The sequence below is a fragment of the Macrosteles quadrilineatus genome, unplaced genomic scaffold (genome assembly GCF_028750875.1).
Source record: "Macrosteles quadrilineatus isolate MER2022 unplaced genomic scaffold, UCM_ALF_1.0 Scaffold_9__3_contigs__length_116548681, whole genome shotgun sequence".
NCBI lineage: Eukaryota > Metazoa > Arthropoda > Insecta > Hemiptera > Cicadellidae > Macrosteles > Macrosteles quadrilineatus.
The window spans coordinates 109,521,625-109,529,475 of record NW_026542602.1 but is presented as its reverse complement, the minus strand read 5'-3'; positions in this window follow the sequence as shown (position 1 = coordinate 109,529,475).

The following is a 7,851-nucleotide window of genomic DNA, read 5'->3' as shown; positions in this document are numbered from 1 at the left end:
CAGAGTAATTCTTATAAAAGCTCTGGTTTAAAGTTATGCGGCACTCGGCAAGATTCCTTGAGGCAAAGCTTCTCCAAGTCTCTGTTCATTAAAAAATGTGAGCGAATTCACTTCATTCAAGCTCTGTTTTCCTGCTTAAACGTCTTAAAGGCTTGAAATGTCATATTTATCGACCTTATTTAGGAATTTAAAACTTAAATAGTATTATATTCATATTTTTTCATTAATTAACTAATCGTTAATATGTTTAGTAGTTTTTTTTATCTATTTGACTGGATAAATACGTTTGGTTGTAAACTCAAATATGAATATATATGTAATTTTTATTTTATCTATGAATGCGTCCCTAATTTGGGAAAATTGTAATCCCGAGATAAATGTGAAAATGTAAATTAAAGTTTCATATTCCAATCAATAAACTGGGAATATTTCCCTTTATATTTAATATATAGGTCTCATTTTGGAACTTTCCCTGTGCTGTTAAAACTAGCACGCCGAAGTGGAACATATTAAAAACTTATACTTCTATCCTCTTCCGAACGAAATTAGATTTTTTACAGAAATTTAAGTATATTGAAAGGGAAATCATGCTAACTAAGTATATTTATAGAATGCAAAAAATCCTTTTATTTTGCTTTCAAAGATATAGAGCGTTTTATTTGTTGAAATAAAAAAATAAATAATAACGTGCTGAAAATATTGAAAATCTGTTTGAAGTTTATATGTCTGAGATAGTGTTCAGTGAACTCATACTCTTTTTACCTATCATTTAAATATTAATTTTCCTCCAACCTCTGTTTTTTTTGCAAATAGTCGCGATCACGACCGTCTGTAGTGGATGGTTTTTGTTCAAAATTAATAATGCCGTTACTTTTTTTCATACTGCAGCGAAAAACCCCTTTTTATTAAATAGCTATATTGATCAATCAACGGAAATCCGCGTATGTAAATTATTTCCTGTATACCTTTTTTTGTTCAAAACTAACATTATCAATACACGCTTAAAGATTTGTGTCTAAATATTGTGGAAAATTTGCATATTATTCTTAGACATTCTTTTAACTATAAAAATAACCAGTTTTGGTATGTTTTTAAATCACATAAATTTAATTTCATGAAAATTAATAGGATTCAATAGAAAATCTTTCTAATAGGATTTTTTTTATCTTTAAAGTCCGCAGGTCAACCTACATGTTTCATCGTAACTTGTTATGTAAAAAAAATCTGAATATCGTATCCCTAAAGGTTTCCCATAAGTATTTATTTGGAACGATGAATTCATTGAGCTTATACAAGCCAAAATGACACCGTAAAATGAAGAGATCATAAATAACCCCACTTTGTGAACCCACTTACATAACTTCTGCAAAGTGTCTTAGGACCGAAATCCCATTTTCCACGCGCTCTCGTACGCTGTGACGCCTCACAAATAAGATTTTCTCTCAACCTGCTGCTTTCAGAGATCAACTTGATTTTGCTAGAACGTCTTATCATCCTGCTTCTCGCTAGCGAGTAAACGGGAAAATTGTTTATTTCCTGTCTGCAAAGGCAATGAAATGTGGTTTCTACGACACAGTTTGACGCTGTTTTGTCACTCATAAAGGTGACGTTGATGTTGAAGGATTAACATGTTCTTAGAGTCTTAAGAATCTTAGGATGAATAAATTCTTTTAACTGTTATTTACATATTTATCTTTCAGCTTTGTCATTACTTTCAGCTGTAGATGACGGTTTAGGATACCAAGCATGCTTCATATAGTATTAAATTATATATTTTTTGTTTTGGTGAAAGAAGCAAGTTTCAATGTTAACTTCTATGATTTCTGAATTTTTCATGATACGCAAAAGTAAATATCACCTCTAACATGTGTGTTCACCCTGGTTTATATTTCTTTTTAAGTAAAGTTCAAAACAATATTTTGGTTCTCATCATGTTTTTTTTTCTCTAATAATTTTTCCTGATAATTTTTTTTTCATTTTTTTTCATTTTTTTCTGATCATTTTTCCTTAAGGATATAAGAAATATTTCTCCCCATAACGTATAGCTATTTAATAAAAAGGGGTTTTTCGCTGCAGTATGAAAAAAAGTAACGGCATTATTAATTTTGAACAAAAACCATCCACTACAGACGGTCGTGATCGCGACTATTTGCAAAAAAAACAGAGGTTGGAGGAAAATTAATATTTAAATGATAGGTAAAAAGAGTATGAGTTCACTGAACACTATCTCAGACATATAAACTTCAAACAGATTTTCAATATTTTCAGCACGTTATTATTTATTTTTTTATTTCAACAAATAAAACGCTCTATATCTTTGAAAGCAAAATAAAAGGATTTTTTGCATTCTATAAATATACTTAGTTAGCATGATTTCCCTTTCAATATACTTAAATTTCTGTAAAAAATCTAATTTCGTTCGGAAGAGGATAGAAAATTTGTCACACTGAGTACAAATCACCCTGTATAATGTACATGACCAACATTTTGTCGGCGACTTATAATAACGTAAATATTTTCATAATAGGTTACAGAAAGAATTTTTCTCATAACAACGGTTCTATCAAAGTATCAAAAATTTGACGAAAATATAATTTTGACGAGTGCCTCTTTTAAATATGTTATTTTTATTAAAAAATATAGCTGTTAGTAAAACAAAATTATATATCACTGAAACAAGTTCAAACTGTTAGCGTTGGCTGCTAGACATTACCAAGGTAAAATAAAACTTTGAATAAACTTTACCCAAAAAATTAAAATACTGGCTTCGAAATTCTTTCCCCTTGTATCATTCATTCACAAGAGAGAGGATGAAAATTCATCAATTGGTTGATTCACAATTCAAAATCTTTCGGAAAATAACCGCTTGAAGTTTTAATGAACATGATACGTGGTTATTTTTTTCATTTTGTTTTCCCCAGGGGACAAAAATACTGTTCGTCCAAACCTTAATATATATTTTTGACATATCGTTGATATATGGCTAATAACAATTATAAAGCAGTTGTTCATTAACAAAGCCTCTATTATTTTTAAGGGGAATGGAGTAAACTGTTAAAGGTTTGCTCGTTTACGGGAATATTTCAAATCTGGAATTTTGTCCATCAAAACCAAAATATTAATTGGGGGGGGGGGGAGGGAGAGAATAACAACTGTTGTGACTGGAAAGTATACCAGAACATTGAATCAACGGTTAATAACAGGGAATCCAAAAATATACGTGGTAATCGTGCCAATACTGAATGAAGAATTAATTATTACGTTATAACAAATAAAATAAAAATAAAAATTAAAAATACTTTTTCCTACAGTCACCCGACAAAGTTGGCTTCCTTGTACTGTTTATAGTACAGAAAGCTTCTAATTGCTGCATATTTATACTTTGCCGTACGGTTTATACTTTGCCGTACGGTTTATACTTTGCCGCACATCAGGATTCCAACGAAACAACACAAAACAGCGTGGTTCTATTATACAAGTAGCCTAATCCGTGTACGCTTGGAAATAGGTTGGCAACACTTTAAGATAAAAATACTATGAGCAGCTGATTGACTATTATAACTACGATTTAACTGTCATTTCGTGTTTATGGTTTCGGTATTTCTGAACTTTCTGGACTTTTCTTTTAAACGTTTCTAAAACATTCCTACTATCTTAATAAACAAGAAAATACCTTTAAAGCATTTTTTTTAGGCACGAAAACCACTTCAAATTACAAAATCATACGGAACTATATTCTCAAAACGCGGAGCACAATTCTTGCCGAGGAAATATAGCGGAGTGATACGGACCGCGGGTACTACTTTCTCTAGGGCACCATTTGTTTTGCCAGCTGAACCTCAAAACGTGTTGTATAGTGTTTAAAAGACTAATTAACTAATTATTTATATGCTTTATAGGGACTGTAGGAAAAAAATAATGTGTAACACGAGTGAAAAAGGCCTTTGCTGCACTCGAGATCATTCCGCACTCGCCTGCGGCTCGTGCGTAAACATTGCTCTCGTGTGCAGCAAAGTGCCACTTTCACCACTAGTTACACAAATAACTATTTCCATATCAATCCCTGAGAAGACTGCAAAACACTCCATGTCCCATTTTAATTGTTCTCAATCATCTCAAACAGACGATCTAATCTTCTAGAAAGCGGATTGGTCAAAGTGATTTCTCTAAAAAATCTGAAGATAACGAGATCGTACGGTGGTGTCACACCGTAGGGGATTTATTCATTACCTCGATATAAATTGTGATTAAGCTATTAATTTATGAAGTCCCATCAAATGAGAGGTTGACGTCGGACAATTAAGACCAGGGTTTGGAGTGTACACTCACGTAAAAAATGGCATAGGCGTGGAAACAAAACTGAAAAGAAATATAATTAGTCAAACTATCTTTTGAAAACCCAATTTGTGACGTGTCCTTGTATTATACCCTTCCAAAAAGTCCCTCAAAACTCCAAAAATTTAAAGGAAAAATGTAAAAGTTATGTGTAATACGGACAATGGATGTGGCAGGTCCTTCAACGGTGTATAAATGTGTTTATCTGTCAGTAACTTCTGACACTCAAAGGTGTTAAGCCCCCTCTTAAAATGCTATACCGTATCCGAGCTAAGAAGGATCCAGTATTTTTGCACGCCTTAATTCAATATTATAGAAGTCTTTGAACTAAAAGTTTCTATAATTTAAGTTTAGTATTAACAAATGTATAATCAAATAAATTTTAGTTTTATCGAGTTTCAAATATTTTAAAAACATTTTACTTTTGTGAGGCTAAATTTACATCGTTCTAGCATCTTCCCTACATAAACTTAGACTACTATATGCTTATGTGAAGTGAATTTAAGTTATTAACAAAAGTTACACATTTAACACAAACATTTAACATGAAACACAACTAACTCATTGTTTATAAAGTTAGAATTAGTATCTCATATCTTTATACAACTTCTTGATCAGCATCGTGGGTGTTATTCAATTACCTGAAAGAACAAAAAATATGTCAAATAACACTTGTAGTAATATATTTACACTCATAATTTTTACTCACAAGATGGTTTATACATATAAAAGATGGTTAGTAGTGATTGATTTCTATTGGACACTCCAATCTTCGTCAGACCCAATAGGCGAATGAGGTTTACATTGTTAAAAATGATACATGTTGAAAAGGTTTGAGATGTCAACGAAACATTTATTCTGATAATCTGTAATGTCGATAAATGCATCTCTAATGATTATGATAAATCTATCATCACACGATTACATGCCACTGTATGTCTACTTTACTTTCTATAATTTAACAATTATAGAGTTTATTTTACACCCTATCCATAGTAACATTCGCTTGATATCGGGTTCTCCCCTAGTCCTCTGATTGGCCACATGTAGCAGCACAGGAAAGTACCGACAGTGCTGCGCTCTCACTATACGAACGAGAACTTTTACAGGAGTTTTACACGGAGTGCGATACCTCTTCATATTCTTTATAGAAATTTCTGCAATATTAAACTTACGTTATTTTCTACGTGTACATGCAATATTTAAATCAATAACTTGTGCGCCGATAAGTAGCCCAGCACAACCCCATTGAATCCCATCAAACCCCTAGAAAACGTTCTTAAATTATTTCGAAGTAGAACAGTTTCTAATTAATATATTCTTATGATACATTCCTTTGCAAAACGCCAATTAATTAATATTTTCAGTAGAGAAGGATTTAGAAGATTTTTTGAAGATTTACTGCTTAAACGTTTATCATTAAACTTGCTGTTTAATTTACTGTTAAACACAGAATACATTGGACTTTAATCATACTGTATACACGCTTTCGTAAGCGTGTATACAGTATTTTTTAATTTTATAACGAAGTAACGAAGATATGACATTAATTTAGCCTACTCAATGAAATTTATTCCTTAGATTTAGATATCGATGCATTAGAATATTAGTACTGAAATCTTAGTTTTTAATTTTAGAACATTCCAGAGGTTGCTTGGAGTGTGCTATCAGCAAGTTTATGGTCAATTTTGGGGTCCTTTGTCCAGCCGTATAGTTTTCAGGAATCAGATAAATACACACAAATAATATGCACATTGGATCCATATTGCATGGAATTCATGGAATTCTTGAAACAAACAAAACCCCTTCTATTTGGTTCAGTCAGCTTATATTCTATGTAAATTAATGCGTTGTAGAGTTCCAAGATTCGTACGGAGTGTAGAATAGCGACTTAAAAATGTGAATTAAAAAGTTTAGTTAGTTAAAACTTTTTTATTGATTTTTAGTAAAGCACATTTTTCTATTGCAGCAATAGCAATTTTTCACATTTTGTTTGTTTGCTTGTATTTCGTATTTCATTTTCTGAAGGCCAGAGTTAGTTATTAGCCGAATGTGGATTTGTTCTTCAAACCTGTAGAAAAGTTTTCTGTGCTGAACCTCTTGTGACTTGATAACCTAAAAATGCTGCAGTAACAAAATTCATATACAAGATGCTTTAAAAAACTTAATCTTTTAATGCCAAGAGGTACTTCGCTTTTAGCAGTCAGGAATCTTACTAATATTATAAATGTGACAGTTGTATGTTTTTTTTTTGTTTGAAGTTCAATCACGCATTAACTACTGGACATATTGGGCTGAAATTTGGCATGATGATAGATCACATTCCCGATTAACATATAAGCATATTCTTATCTGCAAAATCCTTTCGGGCTCCGCCCCAGTAGCTCTGCAGTTCCCCATCTTAACCTTATGAGTATTCATATTTAAAAGGAATTAAATAATTTAGTCAGCTGTTTTAACTAAAAAAGTTGGTTCTATGATATGCAAAAGTATTAAAAAGTTATAAGATTTATCAACAGGATGCAGCGCTGATATTATTTTTTGCATATTTATGAAAACAGCTAATTTGAATCGTTGACTGTTAATCCTTCAGCGTTTGTACTAAGTAGCAACAAAAAACTGTGATACGCAATGAGAACTGTCATCCAATGATAACTGGATTGTTTCCAGTTATTTTTATGTTTTTAACTTCATGAATTATTTGTGATATTTAGCAAATTAATTAATTTATAATTTGTTTTGTTATTTATTTATTTGTCTCTATTGTTTAGGTAGAACGTTATGGCTATGGTAGATTTGTACTATAGTATACCGTAAATGTAAAGAAGCAAATTTTATCGAACTGTGTCTTCCCCCATTGTAAGCGCAAAGCTCGAGTATAACTTCAATAAGCATTTTATACTTATATGCCAACCCCCTACGAAGAACGGGTACTCTGCTAGTGTTATTATAAATTTAAAACTGCCAATATTTAAACCTATTTCTTAAGAACAAATGTTTTGAACAACTGCATAACGATCAGATGGATCAAATTCCTAGTAAACATTCTACACTAAACTGGTACTGTAATAATGATTGTACAGTACCTTAAACTCATTTAATGTTTCCATATATGGAAAACGGATTATTAAAATAAGGATTCTATTTTCATTAAAAGTTACAGAGTAACGAAATATATACGTTTTTAGGCTACGTTAAGTATAGTAAGTATACATTTTTAAAGAAAATTAAATATCCACATAACACATCATTAATTGAAAATTGTTAAACATTTTTTACCGACTAGGGAAGTCTGTTAAAATTAGTATAATTTATAAAGTCTTATATACTGTATTGTAATTTATACGTTCCTCAAGTTTGAACTAGTAGGTAACAACAAATCAATTAGTTTTGAACATTGTTTCTTCCCCCTTACTTATATTGATTATGTATATTACTGAAAAATAAATTATAATCGTATGATGTTTTAAGATATTTTTCGTATGTTTTAAAGTATCATATTACTTTAAGTTAGTC